The following is a 24,054-nucleotide window of genomic DNA, read 5'->3' on the forward strand; positions in this document are numbered from 1 at the left end:
CAGTGGTTGCTGTATTTCCTCATTTTTATTTAAATCATTTTGAGTTTCAAGGGAGGTAACCAAGCATCAAATATATTTTTCCCTGCTCCTTAGTTCTATCTCTTTGTGACAGTCATGGCAAATTGCCTTTGCTGTTATGGAAACTCCTTTTTAAATTTTATTTATCTAAAAAGATTTGCTGTTGTTGTTGGTGATGTTGGTGTTGGTGGTGGTGGTGTGTGTGTGTGTGTGTGTGTGTGTGTGTGACATGTGTGTGTGTTCCTATAGAGGCCAAAAGAGGACATCAAATCTCCTGAAACTGGAGTTACATATGTGGGTTCCATGAACTAAAATTGAGGTTCTCAGAAAGAGTAGCAAACATCTTTAATTGCTGAACCATCTCTACAGCTCCTTGCAACTTCTTGCTCTATCAGTTGAATCAATGTCATGGTGTGCACTGGGTGACAGGATGCCCCCTGGAGTTTACAGTTTACTGAACCTCTATCTTGTTATCTGGAAGAAGAGTTTCCTTCTGGGCTCAAGCATTTAGACTGCTCTGCCATTGCAGGGCTGTAAAGCAGAATTCTTCAGGTGACTGGCAGTGATGGGGGAATGAGCTTCTTGCATATTTCCTATGGTTCCTGACCCCATGAATGCTATTGGCAACATAGCACTATGTGGTGGAGGCAGGTTAGATATAAGTGTGAAGCTGAAGAACCATGCATCTTTCCCCTGAATAGACCCTCCAAACAGACCCTGCAGCTTACTGTACTTTCTTCTAAAGCTATTTGGTTGTAAGTTGGGATAGTGAGGTACAATTCAGGGCAATGTCCCTTCCTATACATATAGTTTGAATCTTTGAACCTTCTTGAGCCTGATCTTAGATGAATCCCTCTCATTTTGTGATGAATTTCTACTGTGCCCGCCTGACCTTGTGACTTTAAAGGTGCTCACGTACATGTGAGAGGTGCTGATGGGGAATTTTGATGACTGGATATGGCAGATGTTCACATTTCTGAATGCTCAGGTCATGTCAGTAGCTTTTGTTCAAATTTTGTGAATGTTCTCCTGTTCATGATGTCATGCTCCCGAGCCCTAGGGGTACTGCTATGACTTTCTTATTGAGATAGACCAGAGGGAGACCCCAAATGGTGACCCTCCATACTACAGATAATTCGAGTATCATAAGATCTATTGGGCTGTGTGAACTAAGCTTCAGGGCTCCTTATGCCAAAGTTTGGAACTATCAAAACCCTTTTTGGATCTTACACCAGAACCAATAAGCTTCTGTGTCACTGGATAGAGGGTTCTGAAACCCTAAACACCTGAAACACCCCACTATCTTTTGTGCTTCTTTGATAGAACTGGGAATCAAAAACTTGGATAACTGGTCTTTTGCTGTTACAGAATGGCTCCAGCATACCCATGCCACTAGACTCCCAAATGCTTCAGCAGAAGTTAAAAGTTGTTGGCTTTTTGTTGAGTTCTATGTTTGGCTTACTCAGTCTCTACAAAATGTGTTTGCTTATCAAATTATCCAGAATTAAAGCATGATTATTTAAAACTCAGAAACAGAAATTGGAGTTCAACTTGAAGGTCAAAACTGCAAAACAGTTAGTCACTGGCTCTTACCTCAGTCCAAAATGGTGATCTTGCCTCAAGGAATATCAGAATGAGCCTGAGCCTGAGAGGTGTCACTTCCTGTCCTATAATCCTTTCTGGTTCTGGGATTAAGGGCATGTGATGTAGGAGGGTCTTCCATCTATCTGTTGCTTTCATTGGTTAATTAATAAAGAAAACTGCTTGACCTGATAGGTCAGAACATAGGTAGGTGAGGAAAACAGAACAGAATTGTGGGAGGAAGAAAGCAAAGACAGGAAGATGCCATGAAGCTCCGGCTCGAGATGGACATAATTTAGAATCTTCCCGGTAAGCCATGACCCCGTGGTGCTACACAGATTATTAGAAATGGGTTAATCAAGATATGAGAATTAGCCAAGAAGAGGTTGGAACTAATGGGCCAGGCAGTGTTTAAATGAATACAGTTTCTGTGTTATTATTTCTGGGGCTAAGCTAGCTGTGCGGGAGCCAGGCAGGATGAAAAGCAGGCCTGCTTGCCTCATCACTACAGGCATGTATCACCACGGCCTGGTTTCTATGATGAACTAGTGTGGTTATGGGATTAAAGATGTGTGTCATTGCTGCCTCCTCTGTAAGGCTGGCCAGTGTGGCTGTTTTACTTTCTGTTCCACAAGCAAGCTTTATTTATTAGAATACAAATGTAATGTTGCTACACAGAACCTTAGGGTTTTTGCTCTTCATTACAATGATGTTACTGCGGCTAAAGGACCAGTGTGAGTTCTATGGCTTATGTTTTTGGCTGATCTTTCTCACATAGACTTTCTGAGTGAAATGCCACCCCATCCCATCATCTGAGGAAGCATTTCTCTGTCTGGAGAGAGAGGTAGCTGAGAAGAGTTGGGGATGATGCAATAACTTGGTTTTGGAAATAATGGAGAACAGAAACCAGTAGACGCTACACACTGTCAATGTAAAGTCACATCACCTGGAAACAAAAGGTGGGCTCATGGGGATAGAGAGCTGATGAAGATTCAAGATACTTGGATCTCTAATTGACACACTGCACTGGAAAGCTGAGAGTAGTAGGTATGCCTTGGAGAGAAGAGAAAGGGGGAGAACTGGTCCTCTGGAAACTCAGAAGTTAGTGGTTAGATCTGTGGACTTTTCAGTTAGCCATTGCCCCAGTTTCACGCCACAGAAATCAGGAAATGCTACAGAATGGGAATCTTCATCTGAGGGAAACCATTTTCTATTGTCACAGAACCTTTTGTTTGCCTCAGCTTGGCCCCTGCATTTTTGGGATCGCCATCGAAAGAATTCTGAAGAGACACAGAGAGCAAAGAGTAGAAGATAGGTAAAGCAGGTGTCTTCAAGGGAATCGAGTGAGCTGTGGCCAAAGCAGCCATGGCAGAGAACACTCTCAAGGGTGACAGTGGGCAGTGGCTGAGGGGACCCTGTGCCAACCTACATGTAGGAAGCCTTTACACTATTTATAAAGGTCTTAGAATACTCAGCTTACCTGAGGGACATTTTCCTGTTCAGGTGATTGATGGGCCTGTTGAGGTTGACTCTTAGAAGGGCATACAGTGGCATATGCTTGCTCTACACCAAAGCTTCTTTTTCTTTGTTATCTTATAAGTTTCCTGGAGCCGGGTTTGGGTGGCTATCCATTAAATGACCTTCTGTCCAGTCTATCTGTCACAGCTGCTTTCAGGGCCAGAGACATGACTTAAGCTCCATTCCTCTGGCCACTAATTAGAGATCTGCAGTTTCCAGTGCTGACTCTTACAGGCTGTTGGTTATAGGAGAGGAGGCCATTCTGTGTATCTTTCAAACCTCCCAGTGTGTAGCTAACTGACCAATGCTGCCAGAGCTCTGGAAGTGAGACTGCGAACAAGCTTGTCACAACAGGAAAAGGTGCGGAACAATAGTGTCTCTAGTCTACCTTCCCAAAACCAAACCAAACCAACACCCAATTCACAAATATGCTGTATGCCCTAAATAATTTCTCCAGCCAGGGCTAGTGCCTACATTTTCCCTTTTCCTAAAATGCAATCAGAAGATGCCATCTGGCTAGTCAGATTTTAGAGCCATTATTGTCATTTTCTCATTAAAAAAGTCATCTGCCTCCTGGGTTTGATTAGTTGCTGTCTAGCTACCTTGCAGAACATAGAAACACGGTCACATTTCTCTTTCAGCCTCCAGTCTCTGGGCTGAGATGATTGCACAGTCTAATTGCAGTTCTCCTCTGTTGAAGACAGACTCTTGGTTCTCTGTAACATTTACATTTAAATCAAATGTCCCAGTTTGATGTAGATGCCTGAGTTTCTCTCAAAGTAAGAGTAGAAAACATGGACTTGCGTTCAGGTAGTTTTCTGAGGCAGCAATCCTGGAGTAAGAGGTAGTGGGTGTGGAGGAGTGTGGAGAAGGATGGAAAAGATGAGACATGGGTGCATGCATTGCTGCCACAGGCAACTGGGCTCTGAGAACTGGGGCAGTCTGAGAACTGTCCAAATGCCTTTCAGAATCTATGCCACCAAGGAAAAGAGAGAGGCATTTGTGGTCTTCCTTTCCATTGTTATTCAGTGTTTCTCCAAGAGACTAAATTTTCCTAAGTCTCAGGGCTAAACCCATGTACACACTCAGTAGATAATCCAACAAAATCCATTCTCCATTTTATGTATTGGCATACTGGAATATGCTCTCGTTGTAATTCAAAATGTCAAAGTAAACAAGTGAATTTGATTTGTGAAACAAAAAGTCAGCACAAAAAGGTTGAAAGAATACAGTTTCCGTGTAATTATTTCGGGCATAAGCTAGCCATGCGGGTGGCCGGGTGCTGGGGACGCAGCCCTGCCGCTCTTAATTCAACAGTTGAGAGTTTGAGGGCAGCCGGGGCTACAAGTGGGTTCAAAGCTATTCAAAATCATGATTTTCTTTAAAGAAAAATACATATATTAGCTTGTATTTTTTATAAGTAACACAATTTACCCTCTTCTCACAGTTTTATTTATCCTATATATACATACTTGTGGCTTCTTATTCACTGGGCTGTATCTATTTAATTTTCTAAATGTTCCAGGTTTTGCAGATGGGAACCCCTTAGAACAGATTCTAGCCAGATAACAGGCAGCCTACATGGGACCTAGACCCTCTACATATATGTTATGAAGCTTGGTCTTTATGTGTGACCCCTAAGAGTTGAAGCAGGAGATCTCTCTGACTTTGGCTGGCTTTTAGGACTTGATTCCCCATACTGGGGTGCCTTGCCCAGCTGTAATGCAAGGAATGGGGGTGCTTAGTCTTGCTGCATCTTGGTATGCCAAGTTTTGTCGGTATCCATGGGAGGCCTGCCCTTTTCTGAATAGAAACAGAGGAAGAGAGGATATGGGGAGCAGAGGGGAGGGACTTGGAGGAGTGGAAACTGAGGTCAGGATGTAAGCTAAATAAATAAATAAAATCCCAGGTTTAATATCTTTTCAACATGTCCCTGTTAATTTTCTGAGCAATTTTGTGCTTTGGGACACAAGATTGTTGCTGTTGTTTGATGCTCATGCTACGTTCTCCTCCCTACTCTATGAAGAAGGTCAGGCTCACTTTATTTTTGCTGCTGTTGACTTCATCATTTGGTGGATAATGTGACTCAGATCCACCAATTTCCTGTTATCTGATCACTGGATTGAGCTGAGGTAGGTTTGTGAGTCAGAGCCACCAAATTCTCATTATCTGATCGCCGGATTGATCTGAGGTAGGTATGTGACTCAGATCCATCAAATTCTCATTATCTGATCACTGGCTCTGTCTGAGATCCCAAATCTCTCCAGGTTGTCCTTATCCAGGCCTTGTCTGTCTTTAGGATAATTAAAGTTCAAATGGAGACTTTCAATATATGTGTGCATGCTGTTGAAAATTTATGATCTCATGCCGTGCAACATTTTACCCTAATGTGGTTGCTTCAGGGTCAAAGAAGATAATTTTATGTAACAAAACCCAATAATTTATCCTTTAAAAATAGGACTTATGTGAGGCTGGCTTCTGAAATTTGAGTTTATTTCCTGCCTATGGAAGCTGCCAATATCTTCCAATACATGTAATATATCATATGTAGGTATGTATTATCTATATATACATGGCATATACATGTAGATGGTGTACATATTCTATGTTGTATATATGCCATATATGTGGTCTATTTATGACACACACCCACATCATATATGGTACATACACACCATAAATAAGCATATATAGTTTATAGTATGTGTACAACAAATGTACATATTATCTAAAGGTACTGTACTTGGTGTTTATGAAAGTCTGGGCTGGTTTATTGCCAGAAGCAGTATGGAGAAAGGAAAACTGTGTCCCATTTTCTCCAATGTTGACAGTACAAATGAGAACTCAGTGCCTCATTCCAGTGAGCTCGTGCCTTTCATTCATCTCACACCCGCGGATGAGGAATGAAAATTGTTTTGCCACGCTAGGCAGACAGCTCCTGCAGAGGAATTAATCCCAACTGCAGGGCTGGAGGAACTGCCGAGGAAAATGTTGCATGTCTGCAGCTCAGCTGAGACACACCAGCGAGGATTTTACTGGCAGTAATTCCAGACATCATGGTTACTCTCCCTTACACGGAGGAGAGTGACAAATGAAGCCAGGGACACTTGTGTTAATTAAACAGTATCCAGAAACAGGTGGCCAGTCAGGATGAAGGTTAACAGGTTTCTCAGCTATGTTTCTCAGGGTGAGTGAATTCACTGTAAAAAAAACAAAATAAAAAATCTTCCTTAGAAGAAAAGAGACTTTGGGGATAGCACTCAGTGTGGAAAGGTGACTGCCACCAAACCTTATCCCAGGGATTCACATGTTGAAGGAAAGAACTAGCTCCCATAGGTTGTCCTTTGACCTTTATGCACACACAATAAATGTAGTTAAAAAATTTAAAAATTACTTTGGTATTTCTGGGTAGAATCAGATCACCTGGAATTTTATTAGGTCCAAACCAAATTCTGCAGTAGGGAAACAAGAATGTATTTGAACAATTAAAGAGGACAGAAAACATAAAATAGTCACACGAATGTTTAGTTATTATATATTCTAAGACCTAAAATGGAACTAGATTGGGGAATGGACAGGGTAGCCGGCCCATATTGACATCTGCATGTAGGGTGCTTTGGCTCCATCATTATATGTACCTAACATTTCTCCAAGACCTATCTGGTGGGTATTGTCCTTTCCATATTAACCCGGAAGGGCAAAGACTATGATTGTTTTCATTTAAGCTTGAGCTTTGCTTTCTATCTAACTACACATAAATTCTTGTTCTAAACCATTTTATTTTTAGCTACAAAGCACTAACATTCCTGGGTAAATGCAGGGTCTACCTTCGTAACCAGTCAGCTGAGGGGAGCAGCATCAGCACCACCAGAGAAGGGTTTGGAAGGCTGATCTCCTGGTATCACTTAGCCCTATTACATCAGAATGTATACTGTGACAAGATACTCAGACAAAGGTTTTTACAAAAAAATAAAAAGCCGTGAAAGCAATGTCTGAGAGCATAACATGTCTCCATCGGTAACTTTGTCCATTTTAACATACCTTAGCAAAATATCCAAGACTAGCAAGTTTATAAAGAGTGGAAGATTATTTCTCACAATTCTCGAAGCACAGAGGTTCAAGATCGGCCATTTGGTAATTTCCACTATCAAGATGGTACCTTGAATTCTGGATCTGCCACAGAGGAGAAACACTCTTTCTTTCATTGCAGAAGACATTAAAGGGATAAACTCATTTCTGAAAGCCATTTTTTCCCTGTGGCATTAGTTAATTTGTGAGGGAAGAGCCCTTGTTATTTAAATACCTCTCAGTGCTGCTTTGCTTCTAGCACTGGGGTCTTTTAGAAGACATTCAATCTGTAGCATTGTGCATCATGACCATTTTCTCCCCTTGTCCCAGCTCCGCTTTCTTTTCTCACTGTGGCAAAGACTTACCCTGTGCTACATCACTGCTTTTGATGGTCAGACATTGTTCTGAAAATGGCCATGTCACCTGCACTGAAGCTTGTTGAAATAAGAGCGGCGGGGCTGTGTCCCCGGCACCCGGCCGCCCGCATGGCTAGCTTATGCCCCGAAATAATTACACGGAAACTGTATTCTTTCAAACACTGCCTGGCCCGGCTAGTTCAGCTTCTTATTGGCTAGCTCTTACATATTGTTCTAACCCATTTCTAATATTCTGTGTAGCCCACGAGCTGGCTTACCAGGGAGGATCTTAACCTGCGTCTGTCTGGAGTGGGAGCATCATGGCGGACTCTTCTCACTAAGCTTCTTTTTCCCAGCATCCTCTTCTGTCTACTCCGCCTACCTAATTTTCTGTCCTATGAGGGCCGAGGCAGTTTCTTTATTATTACAAGACCCACCTCCATCAGAAGCTATTTGTACTTAACTTTGACGGGGTAAAATTACACTAAGGTGTTTGTCCTGACCCCTACTGTTTCTTATTATTTTTGCAATATTTTCTCACTTTCAGCCTTTCTATTTGGGTACACAAGTTCTTTCTCAGAAGGTGTTCCAATTCCACTCATGTAATGCAAGTCCCAGGAGGTCTTTCTTCCTGCTGCCCTGCACACACATGAATCCATTGTAGGCTCAACTTGCAAGGTCATTAAGATGCTATTTTACTAGCATCCAATGACCATCTGAAAATATTTGGGCTAAAAACAACTTATATAGTTCCTAATATTTTTAAATCAGGAGAATTTATATAGAATCTGGACTAGTCTCATCTCTTGACAGAAATGGGACAGGGCAAAAATAAAGTTTTCAGAATTTGCTCATTTGGTTTCAGTGGTAGCTGGGTCAAGGCTAGCCCACTTTTACTCTTTACCATTTCCCAGACTGCAAGTACGAGGGTCCCAGGAGTTCCCATCAGTCTACTCCGTTGTTTTCTGGCCCCAGCTCATGTAGAACCATCAAAGTGCTTGCTAATCTCCCATGGGCACTTTGAGGGTGTGGTCTAGCTTCTTGGATATGATGGTTTAAAAGCATCCAGCTTGCTCATCTTTTTACAGTGTGCTATAGAATTTAATTCTTTTCCTGTTATCCAGGGATACTGTGGTTCTAGACACAGAAGGACTGGAGCCCTTTAGCACACTGCCTTGAGCGGAGAGCTCACAATGTGCAAAGGCTGCCTTTGGATGACACAGAAGCTCACCAGCCCATGGTTCTTGGTAGATACACAATATCTCTTAGAGTGCAGTATCTTTTTCAGATTAACAGGTACATGGCCATATCCAAGAACATGTCACAATCTTGGGAAAAGAAGTCAGGTCTTAGAACTTGTGTTTTATTTTATATCTAGAAACTAAGACTTTCATAGAGGCTGGTTTCTATAATTTATACTACTGACTTGAAAACTGATTGGTTAACTTGGATACCTCTCAGAAGCCAAATGCTGTGAGTGATAGGAGATGTGGCATAATTGTCATCGATGTTTTTAGTATACCCGTGGGTCTTTGTCCTTCACAAAGCTTGGTCTTTGTGGCATATGGTACCATGCCCCGGGTTCTCCAAAGGAGTAGGGGACACCTTGCTGGTGGGTGATGAGAGGGTAGGGTGTTGACACCGCTGGTAATTAATCAGTCGGGTTTTCCTCTAATCTGCTTCCTCAACATCGCTGGTTGAGAGTTTGATGTAAGGCAATAGGCACAGTGATGAAGGAACTCCAAGACTGCCTTTATTCCCCGGAGTCAGCAATCTGCAAGGTGAAGGCGAGGGGCAGGAGGGGAGCAAGGAGCAAAGGCAGCAAGTATGGACCACACAGCTCGCTCAGCAAAGAGGCTTACTAATATTTCTGATGGCATGGTTAGTCATTCACAGATTATGATGATCTAACGTGAGAGCTGATTTATTACTACCGCCATCACGCCTAGCACCCATGGGGAAGAATGGTGTACAGAGCCAAGTATGACATTATGATGTGTATGTTGAGACAGTGTGTCACGTAGAAATAGCAGACAGCACTGTAATGTGTGGTAAACATTCCCGGAGAAAACAGAGCTGAGGAACAAATTACACGGTGTTGGCAGACAATTGTGTAACAAGGAGTGGAGTCTCTACGGCAGATCCACTTCCGTGTGGCACAACCTGGGCTTCTCCTCTCCCATCAACTAGAGAAATCCTACAGGGTTGGAATTTTTCCCCTTTCCCTTTTAACTTAGTTTTAAAGTAATTTATATAAAAACACTCTCTATATATGTACATGTGCATATATATACATATATATAATTTTTTGATAGAATTTCATGAAATTGATTTATTTTTGGGAAATCATATGTTTTACTCTCCTCTTACTTCCCACACCAAGCCACCTCCTTAGTCCTGGTTGGATCCTTATTATCTCTAATAACCACCTCTGATAATTCCTCCCCCTGGCTTTCTTCCCACCTTTGATCTTTTCAGCAAGTAGAGACTGATAAATCTTTCCCAGTCTACTTGAAAGTAGAATTATCTGTCATTCAGATCAGCACTAAGATCTTTTCTAACCTCTAATCCAAAAAAAAGTCACTAAGTTTCCTATAAAGAATTCATTTGCACCTTCATTTAGACTTCCTTTTCTCTCTCTCTCTTTGTGTGTTTTTCTCTCTTAGGGTCTTCTACGATTGTAAATCCAGGACTGTATCAGGTTTCTGATAACTGAAAATTTCATTGCAGAAAATGCTCTAACGGAGGACAGAAGTATTTTTTTTAACTAAGAATTTGCCACTGATATATAGGGGGTACTAACACACACACACACACACGCATGTGTGCACGCATGCACAGACACACATACACATTCAGTTCACTTCTAAACAGTTTACTAAATACTGTGATTTGGTGAAACAAATAATAAATAATTTTATTTTTCAACTGCTTAAAAATGTCATTTTGATTGACAAAATATGTATTTATAGTTAGGTTCCTCAAGTTATGGAACCTCATGTTTTGGTACACGTGTGTGTATCTATATGCATATGCACATGTGTGTATCTATATGCATATCCACATATTATGGAGTGGATAAATAAAACCAATGAGAAGTACATCACCTCATGTACTTCCCATTTTTGTATGTGCTAAAACACTTAAAATCTATTCTTAACTATTTTAATGTATTTTGTATTTTCAGGTATATGAATGCTGTTAATTGTAATCACTAGGTGTTATAATATCTCAAATTTATCTCTACAGTTTTTTTTCCCCAAGTTTTGTAACCTTTGACCAATACCCTCCTTCCTCAGCATCTGCCTTTGGTACATTGCTGTGTTTTATTGCTTTCTTGAGTTTGACTTTTTCGAGCCTCTGTCTTTCTACACATTTCATTTAATGCTTTTTTAAAAAATATTTCATTAAGATTTTAAACAAATACCACCAAGACCCCACACTTCTCTCCTATTGAAACATTGATTTGCTTGTGCATGGAAGGCTAGGAAGACTAAGACAAACATGTGGCTCGAACACACACTGGCTTCCTTTCCCTCACTCTCTCCTTTCCCAGGTTCCCATGTTTGGGTTGCGAGGAAGAAAATGGAATCAAAGTGATCAGCGTTTTTCCTTTACGTTTTGGTCAGCTCTGCGACTGCCACAGATGCCCCTCTGGTGTCCATCCACAACATCTGTGGAGTGTAGAGTGAAGGGGAAAAATGAAGGCATAGATTTATATCTTAAATACATTAAGGAATAATAAATATATCGAGGCAAAAACCCTGCTACATCCAGTGTGGTTTTTTTTTGCCTTTATTTTGACAATTATCTGATTTGCTGACCTGCAAAGCCAGGTTAGGTTCTCCAGTTCCTCAGGTTCTTGGAAATTTGTCTTTTAATGTGACGGCATAAGATGGGCAGCCCCTGCCCCTGCCTCATTCTCCATCTGGGGTCCGAGGTCAAGTATCCTATCTTTTCTGTCTTGGCTCTGTCTCCCATGATCAGATGCTTCGCACACCTGTGTGTCACCACCCACCAGACCGTTCAAGCTTTATTTCACCTCTTCTCATGTGCTCCAGACAGCAAGCTCTTGAATTAAAAGCTGTGCTCCTGTGGAGAACAGATTCAAGAAGGAGTCTCTGTAGGTTGTGGAAGCAGGTCTGACAGAGAGGGAGCATTCTGGAGTATTGCCCAGTTAGGGTGTGAGCTGCAAGAGGGTGCAGGTATAGAGGCACATGCATTTGCATCGATGCAGAACGTCGTGAGTATAGGAGACCCAGGGCAGGTCCATCCTCGTTCTCTTTCTCTTCATTTTTCTTTTTTCTTTGAATGGATCAAACCCACCCCACTACTCCCACCTCTCCAATTCTTCCTCTATCCCCTACCAGTTCCCCCACTTGTCTTCCTAATGTCATGTCCTCCTCTCCCCAAATCCACTGAGTCTTCTTGGTGCTGCCTGTATGTGCGTAGGTGTGGGGCAGTCTTCTACAGCTGGGGAGCCTCCTAGGGCTCGCATTTCTGAATTAAAAAAAAGACACTCCCACTAGCCATCATTTGCCAATAACAGTCCAGATAAGAGTGAGACTTCTGAGTCCTTCCCTCATCCATGCTGGAACATTGGCTGGCTTGATCTAGCGAGGTTCTTTTGTCTGTAAATACCATTTACATTGTGAGTTCATGTGGACAGTATCACTGTCATGTCTGGCTCACCCTTTCTTCTCCTTTCTCTCCTCTCTCACCTTTTTGCCTCTTTTCTTTCTCCCCCCCCCTTTTATAGACACACAAGATAGATGCTACTCACACACCAGTGTCATCTCATGGATACCACTGAAATCCATGCCTCACTCACGATGGTGGCCTTCACCCCATTCTCTCTCACTAAGGGAACATTTCAGAGTGCTAAAGAGAGAGATCCTGTAGTGATTATTGGTGATAGCTTGGAGTTTTCTCTACCTGTATCAAAAGGTAAGCTACTTGTAAATGTTGTTGCTAATATTCATTAAAAAAACTACCCTCTAAAAGCTGTAGAATTATTTATAATACTAGTGTTACTAATTCCCTGGATGAGATAAAATAAAACAAGCTATACACAGCAAAATTTTCTAATGAAGGGAGAGGGTTTGACTCTTGAGAGAGACCTTAATTTATTGTCCTGTATTATTGGATGTCATTTCCAACTCATCTGCAGTTTTATTGAATTCTCTAAATTGGGCTGTTGCTCTGTAAGCAGTGTGCTCTCATTAACAGGATCTTTTAGCTGCTTTCTGTAGTTTATTCAAAGCTTTTTGTTAGCATTTCTTTTATATGTGGCAATGTATGCATTTTTTTCTGAGCTTCCCTACAAAGGAAAAAAAATATAAAGCTTGTGAGATGTTTCCCAAAGCACAACATGTCTGAATGCATGTAAGAGACATTTTGTGCTTTGTACAATGTGACGAGGCACATAGATTATATGTTTTAGCTGAACACCCCTTTAGCTACGACCAACATCATGTGTTTTGCACGGGAAAGGATAGGATGAAATTTTGGAGGGGGGTTAGTGAGGGCATATTGCTAATAGGTCAGAATATGAAAGCCAGGTATCCCTAAATAAAATAAACCAATTTTGTTTTACACAGCACTACAAAAACCACAGAATTATTCAACCACAGAAGTAAATTAAAAGTGAGGTATTTTAAAGATTACATCAGTACCTTGAATTAGTGGTTCATATAAGGATAAATTATGGCAGATAATTAAATTTCACTGATTTCAACAGATTTTTGTTTTGCAACCATTTGATTCTGATTATGATTTATTCTCTAGCATTTTGCTTAATGGCCATTTCCAAAAGATATTCTTAAGTATATCTATCATTTTTTTTAAAAAGGTGCCAAATTTGTATAGTTAAAACCTGCGGTGCGTCTCCTTCCTCACTTTTGAAATTTTCTCCCCAAGAATGGTATTTGAATCCTGATGCTCTTGCCTAACTTCTCATTGAAAACAATGCAAGTTTGCTTGACAGAGATGGCGTGAAGCTGTTTATCTGGTTAAGAGGTTCATCGCCTGCTTGTCTCCCAGTACCTTGAACACTTGAGAATTTGTAGCAGGAGAACTTCACTGACAAAAGAGGACCTACCTCCATTTCCCAGAAACTAAGCATTGCCAATAGCTCCATGATTAAGGGTGGAGTGCTAAGACTTCATCTGGTTTGGGAATGCACAGTTTATAAATAAATACTGTGCTAACTACAGCTGAGTTCATAGGTGCTGTGTCCAGGAGACAATGTTTCCTTGTAGCTATCCACTACCTCTGGCTCTAATACACTTCTACTTCCTCTTTTGCTGTTATCCCTGAGCTTTGGGGGGGGGTGTGGTATATAGTCTCCTTTTAGACTTAAGCATTCTTCAGTCTCTTATTCTCTGCGCTTTAGGCAGTAGTGGGTCTCCGTGTTAATCACCATCTACTTCAGAGAAACTTGTACAGCTTCTTTCATGGAGGTAGAAAAATACATTGATCTATGGGCATGATAAGTCATTATGGATTGGTTTAATACTAGTCCATTCTGTACTACAAAAAATAGTAGGTTCTTCCTTAGGACCTGTGACTACTCTAGCTCTTAATTTCGTAGTTTGATAATGATGTCAAGTATGGACTTCATCTTGTGGAGTGGGACTTGACTCCAGTTAGAAAGTGACTGGTTACCTCTGTGATGTTCATGCCACCGTTGCACCATTGGTCACAACTTACCAGGTCAGTAAATTTTGTAGTTCACAGGGTTCATAGCTGAGTATATTTGTTGATAATTTTCTACTTTGCACAGCATCTTTTAGCTCTATAAAAACTATCCACAAAGGATGAAACTTTCGTGTCTGAACCAGCTTGACTTTTTTCATGTTCTATGACTAAAGTATGTTTTTTAACCTTGTTATTAATTATGGTTGCTATGTTATAAAACAAATAGCTTGAACTTATCCCTCTGTCAAACGCAATTTTATTCCTTGGACCATAATATCAATTGCCATCCTTTTTGCTACACATTAATACTTACCCCAAGGGGTTTGTATTGATTCCTTCTTTGGCCTTTACCTTCTGGTTCCCTATATACTGTCTCTGAATATCTCTCCACATTGGTACCTCTCTCAGGCAGGATTCACATAGCTCCAGGATACTCCCTGTTTCCAGGCTCACATTTGATCTACAAGGCAAAGTACACTAACCCTCAGAATTGATTTGAGAGCAGTTTTCTGTCTACCACCACAGCTTTATTACACAGCCATGACCACTTAGCCAGTCTCTTGCCTGCTGAGTTTTTAATCAATTAAAAGAGAAATAGGTCAGCCAAAATCTGAGTGTTTCTTTTCAAACTTCCCTTCTGACTCCAGCTATGTAAACGATAGAAAGCCACTGTACCCTCTAACAGCACATTCCAAGGAAATTTTGTTCCTCTGCCACGCACCGCACCTGTGTCTGCACTCTGTGCACTGGCACCCAGTTACTGAGTTGCGGGCAAGGGCCTGGAGGTTAAAATACACAGACACACACAGACAGAGAGACAGCGACACGGGTCATCCTTGAATTCCCCAAGAATGCCCGCTTTATTGTGTTCAGGGGCAGATTATATAGAGATAGCCATGCCCCAGCCAAACCCACCAGAAACCACTCTCCTGCCATCAGGAACTCCTGAAGATCTTGTGCTCAGAGCAGCTGTAGGCACTCAGATCAGGGGATTACAAGAAATTCGGGATCTGGGGTCTCACTGCTCCCAACATTCCTCCTCTTTTGGCTTCAACTTTTTTATCCAGTTTAGATGAGAGAAGTCAGGGATGATGTAGCTTCATTCCTTAGCATGTACTTAGCATAGAAACACACCAGGGATGCTGCTAACATGCAAGGTTTGGTTTAAGAAGCCTGGCAAGGACTGAGGGTCTGCATTCTAGCAAACTCTTGGTGGTGCTTTCAATGACACACCAGACTCTGAGGACAGCCTTTGGAACAAGGGGTCTTCTGGAGTCTGTTCACTTATTCCCATCATTCGGTAACAATGAAAACTAGGACATAAATTGTACCAGGTCAGCATCCTGTCAAATGCCCAATGGTGAAAGAATGGCCAGGAAGTCCTCAAGCTGTTACCATGCCAGATGAACACTGTCCTATTCCGCTATTCTGCCCATCTATCAAAGTGCTGCCTCTGAGTCAGGAACAGTTCTGGAGCTGGGAGAATACTGTATCATAATGTCTACATGAGGTTCTAGCTCATTCCTTTATCTCTGCACCCTTTTTGAAAATAGCTCCTAAAATGGGAGAGGGGTGATCAACATCCTTTTTATTCAGTGTCATTTATGGAAACTTGGAATATTAAAAGGTACATCAGAATTCACAAGGCAACTTTCAATATGGATCAGAAAAGGTCTTTACAAGACAGAGACAGTTGATTGATCATCACTGCTGAGACTCGTCATACAAGGTAGGAGTGTGTAGCACTGTCAGGGTCACTCAAATAGGGTGGAGAGTCATTGAGTTAGGAATTCTAAAATGGCTTCTCCATCAGGCACTGTGCTGATGGAAGGTCTCAGAAGAACCTGAGCCACATCTGTTTGTAACTATGTTTTATTTGGTGAAAGAAGATTTCTTCCTTTTTCTCATGAATTGCAACCACAACCAAAGTTAAGTCTAAATGGAATTAAGTGCTCATGGTATTATACAGCTGGGAATCTGGCAGCCAATGTTTGCTAAGAGGATGTATTTCTCCGCAGACCACCCTTCTACTCTTTAATGGGAAGAAGTACAAGTTAGGTCAATTGCTCTGTCTTGTTTTCCTAACCTTAGGAAGGAGAAGGGTTGATGCACGGAGAGATGAGAGAGTTATAACTATTTGAGATTCTACCCCACCCTAATCTTAACTATATTTGTGAGTGAGAAAAAGTTGAATCCTGTAGGAAGAGAGCATAGGGGCTTGAAAAGGGCAGTAAGTGGTAGAGCAGAGGAAGGATGGTTAATAAAAAGCCAAAATTCAGTAAAACGAATGGAATAAGTTCGGATGTTCTGTAGAATAGTAGGGTGATTCTAGACCCAATGGGTGAAGGTACTCACAACTGAGCCGGATGAACTCAGTTCATTCCCAGATCCTACTTGGTGTGTGGGAAACGATTAACTCCTGATGATTGCCTTTATTCTTCATTAAATCTCTTTATTTTGGGTTATAGGATGTGAATATTTAGCCAGCTGTGGGATTTGTTACTTGGTCTACTCTATTGTATTGAGAATGGTAATTGTTACATATGTAAAAATGTAAGTGGCTTCTCTCTGGAAAATTCCTCATTCTCTGTGCCTTAGTGTTTTTCTTATTGAAAAGGCATTTTTTTTTTTTTACAATAATGCGATCTTACTGGGCTGTCATAAAGACCAAAATGAGTCACTGTAAGCACAACCTCTAAAGAAGAGCCTGGCATATAGCAAACACTAAATAAGTGTTAATATTATTCTGTAACAATTGCTATTATTTGCTTTGGTAATAACGAGGCTAATACTGTGTATGGTTAAAGCGGGAAAATACGTGAAAAACTATCACATACAGTAATCATAGCGAGTCTGAAGGCTGAATTTGACTTTCAAAAATTTGATTATAACAGTAGCTTAAAAATATTCTCAACCCAAATATGTGTGGAGGGCATAGAGAAATCTAGTCCTTCAGAGTGTCTGCTAGTCTTTATTAAATCGTATCATCACTTGATCCCCATTTGATTCACCTGCTTGACTCCAGAAAAAAACCTTTGAATTTGTGACCCCATGATTTAACCTACTCTTCTTTAATATCAAAGCAAGTGATGGCCTACACGAAATCCTCCAAGATGCCACCCAACTGGGACCTGGCATTTCTGATTCCCAGCCCCAAACTGTCCCCACACCAGAGTGTGGCTTCCTCAGGGTTGCTTCAGCCAAATTTTTCTTTAATGACAGTGGGAGAAGGGCTTAAAATTAAACCCTCATATTAAAATATGTAGCAGTGGGGACAGGATGGGAATTTTAACAAAGACAAAAATATCTTCACTGTTGAAAGTCAAAACCACCACCACTACCACCACAACAAAAAGCACCATTTCAAAGGTATGTGGCAGCAATCTCACCACCCTCCTCATCTTTCTTTTAGGTAAGGGGTGGGCTCAGCCTGGGGACTATCAAGAGAATGAAGCCTTTGTCTGAAGAATATGCAGTGTACCCACTGCCAAGAGCAATTTGTGAACATACTTTCTAAATCTTCCCAAGAGGTTTCAATTCACAGCTTGCCCTTGTTCTGCCTTCCAAAGAGGGAGGAAAGCTCACATTGTTTGTGTGGGACTACAGCTCTTCACAGGGAGCTATTCTGGTAGCTGGTATGGTAACAACAATGAAATCACTCGTAAAATATAACCGGCAGCTAAGTATATTTTAGTATCTTATATCTGGTAAACTGGGTATAACGTGATCCATATTCAGCTGGAAAAGCTAAGCACACTGAGGTCTCGTTCCAGGAATATGAATATTGTGTGAGGGCTCATGTTATGTTGGTTTAACAGTTTGTTAAAAATATAAAATCAAGAAAGGAGAGCATGTACTCACAGTCACCTTTGTGGGAGGTTTGAGTTAGGAAGTCGCCTTCAGAAAGGAGGAGAAACTGAGGGGGAAATGTGACAAGTCCCATCCCCCGAAGGTCATAAAAATAAACAGAATATGCTATTTTAAAGTTCAGTTTTTATCACAAGAACATTGACAAACTTCAGAATTCATTACTAGTAGTTTTTACTGAGCATTTAAGACACCTCTTACTGAGATCCAAGTACTGCATTAGAACCAGTGCAGATGGAGCCTGAGACAGACACTCAAGGGCTGCTGATGCTGTGATCCATGGACCACATTTTCAGACACTACAGCAACGCATCTTGCATCTTACAGGAAATTTAGAGGGTCGTTTAGCCACTCTTTCCTCCCATCCTCAGCTTTATTTTAGGAGCGAAATCATATGTAGTAAATAGCAATAATAGTAAAATCTCAAAATACATAGACATTTAGACTCAGTACAATCTGCTCAGTACATACAAGAGCATTAATAAATGAAATAGGGGCTATGCATCTTAGGAGTGGAGAACCTGCCTACCATGTGTAAGGCTGTGGATATGAGTCCCAGCACTGTATAATAATCAAACCATGTAAGACCAACAGAGATTGAAGAGGTGATTGTGAGCAGGTCCTTGGAAGCAAGAAGTTACAAGGTTTTTAACAGAAAGGCTGAGTTTGAAAAGTGTCTGTATAGCATTTCATTACTGGGGCCAGAAATGTCATTGAGTCTAGAGGATGTAAAACTACATAGCACAGACCTCTTTTCTGGGAAGGCCATGGTATGCAGAAGTGATGAGAATGTAGGTGACAACTGGATCACATTCCACTAAATAAAAGGCTCAGAGAGTCTTGGAGCTGGTGCTACTTTATCTGAACTTGACCAGTGAGAGGACAAGATGTCAACGGAGCAATGGAGGCAAGTGTGTTCCAGTCTTCAGGGCTGCCTAGGGAATTCAAGACACTAAAGGATTTGATACATTTTGGAGAAGGACAGCAGTTTTGTTGGCCTGAAGAATTTTGTATATAGAACTGATAAATATTCGATCATAGAACTGTATAAATATTTGTCAAATAAATAACAAATGTGTTTGATAGCGTGTTATAAGCATTAAGGGGAAGGAAAAAAAGTAGGGGTCAGAATAAAGAAATCTTTGTGGGTGCTTGAATTTCATTCTCAAGCTAAAGGAAGCAATTCTTTTTTGCCAAGGATTTACATGCTCATTCTTAATGTACAAAACCAAAAACAGACAAGCAAAACCCTTAAGTAGCTGGAGAGAGAGCTCGGTGTTTATGAGCACTTCTTGTTCTTTTGCAGAACTGGGGTTGGGTTCCCAGGACCCATACTGGATGGCTTATAACTGGCTGTATCTATACCAATAAGGCCACACTTCCTAATGGTGCCACTCCCTATGAGCCTATGGGGGTCATTTTCAATCAAACCACCACAACAGATAGTATATAGGGCTTGTAGCAAGCAACTCTTAAATGATCACCTGGGGGCAACAACAAGCATTTAGCTGAGCAGGTTTAGTGGTGATTAGCTGCTAGCTTTGGAAATCTGAACTCAGCCCCCAGAGAGTATATCCAGATGAAGATGGTACAGCGGTATAGCTGGACTTCAGGTCTTTGCTAGGGAAAAACCTAAGCTGAAGATATACATTTGAGGTTTTTCAGCCTTCAGTTAGCTGCTGGAATTCTGCAGCAGGTGGAAATGGAGACGGATAAGGCATCAAGTGGGTATATTCAAGAGTTTACTGAAGCCAGGATGCTAAGAAAGAAAAGAAAAAGTGATTATTCCAGACCTGGAGAAGGAGCAGACATATATGCCACAGAATACTATTAAAGGCAGGCAAATAGTCTATACACCAATGAGAAAAGTTTCTTAATTTTTGTGACCACAAGAAAGTTAGTAAGAAAGTATTAAACTTTCCATGTCGATGAAAAGGAATAATAAGAACTATTATATAGTGCATTGTGAAAATGATAACAAGAAATACAGTTAATATCTTGGAATGTAGGATTTATCCAGTTGCATGCTTTTATGCTATCCATGTTGACTGGATTATTGGTAAAATTGTTCACAATGAAATCCACCACTTAATGAGACTTAACTGCTTTATTTATTTAGTAATTTAGTTAGATCCCTTTCTTAATGGCTGAATCTCTGGCATCTATTATCAGCTTTTTGTATGGGCTTGTACTAACAAACTAGACAGACCCAACGCAGGGAATTTCTGGAAATAATTGTTTTCTTCCTTTTGATAATGACACTGTGATTTAATCACTCTTGTTTAAAAATACCCACGTCCATTTCTCATTTGAAGCTATAATAACAGACACTAAACTTTTTACACAATTCTGTCAATCATTCTGAACTCTAGAGCATATATTTGAGAAGAGAAGACCTTTAATCTTTGCCCATTGCTCTGCCTATTTGCTCCCATAGCCTTCATGCGCGCCACAGTTTAGGTGTTTTTATTGCTGTAATTTAATTTGGGAAATTTAAGAGTAGAGATGTTAAGACAACACTTTTCTAGTTTTGGAATCTTATGGATAGTGATTTGTTCTCTTCGAAGCTGAGCTGCAATATTATCTGGACTCATTGTGCAGCACTGAGGTAGTCTCAGCCTGTGGCCCAGTGCAGACCGATGAACTCTTTCCATTTGTCTTTTCCTCTGCATTAAAAGGATCTCCCACACTCAGTCACGCTCTGTATCTGACTTTGATAGCAAGGTCCCACGCTTCTCTGACAATAGAAGCAAAGTCTATTGCAAGCAAGGCAAGAGACAGAAGGGGTGAGTCATGCCTGATTGACAAGGACAAACCATCTCCTCTCTTTAGGGCACTTGCTTTGTGTCTATGTTCTTCCCGCTTCTTAAGTAGCAACTTGAAGAAAAGTCTTACTCATGGATGGCTTTATGAAAGTTTTAGGTTTAGAAGAACAAGATGTTGCATGCTTACTGCTTACCTACTACACTTGCACTCAGGTTGTAGTTTTAAAATACGTGAATGCTTGTCTAACAAGGAAGATGGCCTTGTTTGTGTGTCCTTGAACACTGCGTATTTTGAAAGCTATGTGCTTGCTTGCGCTGTACTGGATTAACTCCAGGTTTCTTTTTGGCATTAACATTGTGTGACTTGAAGCCTTTTTATTCCCATAGCTATGCTATAGTACTTTCAAACTAGTATCTATCTATCTATTATCTATCTATCTATCTATCTATCTATCTATCTATCTATCTATCTATCTATCTATCTATCTATCTATCTATCATCTCTCTCTCTATCTACCTACCTACCTTTCATCTATGTATATCTTTTATCTGCATCTATTATCTTTAAATTTTCCTATCTGCTTGTGGAAGGCAGCTGGATGATCACTATCTACCTTCCTTCCAAAAGTTGTCTGTTTCATAGTCCCTCCAAAAAAGTACTCGTTACTTTTTAAAGTATTTCTGAGATATAATGAAACTAGGGATCTTAAAATGAGAAAAGTGTTCTAGACTTTTGGACAAACCCGCTAAAATCACAAGGAGGTCACAAAAGGGAAGCAGGAGGGTCAGAACCAAAGAGGAAGCAAAGTCTGGGTCACATGCTTTGAAGATGTGGAAAAGGACCATTATTCAAGGAAGTCAAGGACCATGGCAAGGCTTTGAAGGGCGTGAGACCTGCTGACACCTTGATATTTGTTCATGGGAGACTTTGAACTCCAGTTTTGTAAAATAATGTTTGCTTTTCTAGAATATTAAGCTTGTAGTTATTTGCTACCATGAATTGAATGAATATGCTATTTAAAATTTCCTATCTATAAAAGTTTATGATTCACAAATCCTGTATTGGTCCCTCTAATCTCTTACTCTTTACCAAATAAAATGGGATGTAAAAACAGTCACAGTCAATAAACAGTTAATATAAGCTTATTAAAGGCATGAATTCTATTATTTGGATTAAGTACCAGCTTTGTTATTTTTCTAGTTTTCTGGTTTTAGGCAGGACACGCTGCTTCTCTGTACCTCAGTGTTTTTTTCTTGTGCACTTATATACTGTGTGTGTGTGTGTGTGTGTGTGCGTGCATGCAAACACACACATATTGTATGAGTCTTGTCTCACAGTCAGCTCCTAAAACATACTTCTTACACATACATCTAAACTCCTATACTATTCTCCAGTAATCACTTCTCCCATGTGCAATATTAGAGTCTGAGAATGAGTAGATTTGGTTGAAGCTGGGCCAACTATCAGTCACACAGTCCAAGGGACCAAAGAGTTAAAGACGGAAGCCGAAGAAGGAGCCAGGCACAAGGAATTTGCCTGTGGCTCGGTTCAGTTTTCTGAACTTCTAAATTTTCATTGGCTTTGTTGTTCCCCATTCTCAATCTGTTCTGGGAATTCCACGGAGGCTGAGATCACTTCTCTTCACCACACTGAAATTTATGGAAGCCTGAGCTAAAGTGGGGTACAGGTATTCCAGCCCCTAAAGTAGATTCTTCCCATCTAAATCCACTGGAGGAAATTGGTTACATTTACATGATTCTTCAAACATTTTCCTTGATTTGGAAAATTGAGGACATTCTCTTTGATCATTGATTGTTGGGGGGAGGGTGAAAAGGAAAGTAAGAATTGCTTTGATTTTAAGTAAAAGTACCAGGGTCTTCTAAAATAAGATGAAGGGTTAGCTATGAAAATGGCTAGTATGTGACATTCTGGTCACTTATTCTGATGCCATTGTCCATTGTTTTCTTCTGGATTTACAAATTGCTTATTTCAAAGGAGGCAAAGAAAATAGACTCTAAAAAATCTCTCTGTTGTCAGGATGTAGCTGATTGATTTGTTGTCTGGCCTTTTGCTGTTGTAAGCCCAGTGTTCTGGGACCAGATGCTATTGGATATCATTACCTCGATACAAGTTTGGTCTGTGGAGATGAGAAAATATTAACCACCAATCAATCGGTAGTGTGTGCAAATATCCTGATAAAGGCCAGTGTCCTATGGGGAAAAATGGCTTTTATTGGAACATAGTTTCCAGAAGAAGTTTTAGATTTAGACAGTATTTTCCTCCCTAGTCATAGGATTGAGAAATACTGATACTGGAATGCTTGTAATGTTATATAATTAACAATGTGTGTCTAGGTACCTTTTACATTGTGCGTTAGTTTCCTTATGGCTAGATTATTGTGACTCCCATATTAGAAAAGAGAAACCCTTGTCCTAGAAAAGTCACTGTCTCCAGAGTTCATGTGGCTGTTCCATTAGCATCCTCCAGGGAAACAGGACCAAGAATGCATCTGTTTGTGCTGCCTAGTGTTTTGTCAATTTGACACAAGCTAGAATCATTTCGGAGGCAGACACTGCAGCTTAGAAAATGCCTCTACCAGATAAAAGCCGAGGAAGCCTCAAGGAGCCAGCCAATAGGTGGCGCTCTTGCATGGCTTCTGTGTCAGTTGTTCCTTCCTCAAGCTCCTGCCCAGCCTTCCTCTCTATGTATTTATCTCTATGTCTTCATCTCTAATATTCACACGCTACAAGATGATGTAAAACTTTTCTTCCCCAAATTGCTTTTGCTCATGGTATTTTATCACAGCAATAGAAACCTAACTAAGACCCGGTCATTACCTATCTCTATACAGAAAGGGATTTATGGCTAGCAAGGGATTTTTATATGTTGGGATTATGGAGGTTGTGAAGTCTTATTATTGTACATTTGCAAGTTGGAGATCCAGGGAAACCTCCATATAGTTGAAATCCTGAGAGTCAAGTCTACAATCCTGAGAACAAAAAAAATCACAAGGGAAGGAGAGGGTGGATGTCAAGTAGTCTGGTAGAGACCATGTATCCTGCCTTGCTCTCCCTTTTTGGCCTGCTCAGGCCCTCTCCAGACTTCATTGTGTCTGATGACATTCTTTTGTATAATGACTTAAATTTAAATGAACATCTTCTCTAGAAATATCCTTATACAC

The 24,054-nt window shown here is 40.7% G+C and overlaps 2 protein-coding genes across 2 annotated transcripts in view; both read left to right on the plus strand.

Moving 5' to 3' along the window:
* The window catches only part of Grxcr1 (glutaredoxin and cysteine rich domain containing 1), a 94,407-nt gene that overhangs the window by 20,660 nt on the left and 49,693 nt on the right, over window positions 1–24,054 (plus strand). The gene's annotated exons all lie outside the window — the stretch shown is intronic.
* The window catches only part of Guf1 (GTP binding elongation factor GUF1), a 1,117,012-nt gene that overhangs the window by 19,098 nt on the left and 1,073,860 nt on the right, over window positions 1–24,054 (plus strand). The window lies entirely within an intron of this gene.

This window comes from Alexandromys fortis, unplaced genomic scaffold (genome assembly GCF_014885135.2).
Source record: "Alexandromys fortis isolate MF-2015 unplaced genomic scaffold, M_Fortis_MF-2015_v1.1 scaffold_0, whole genome shotgun sequence".
Classification (NCBI taxonomy): domain Eukaryota; kingdom Metazoa; phylum Chordata; class Mammalia; order Rodentia; family Cricetidae; genus Alexandromys; species Alexandromys fortis.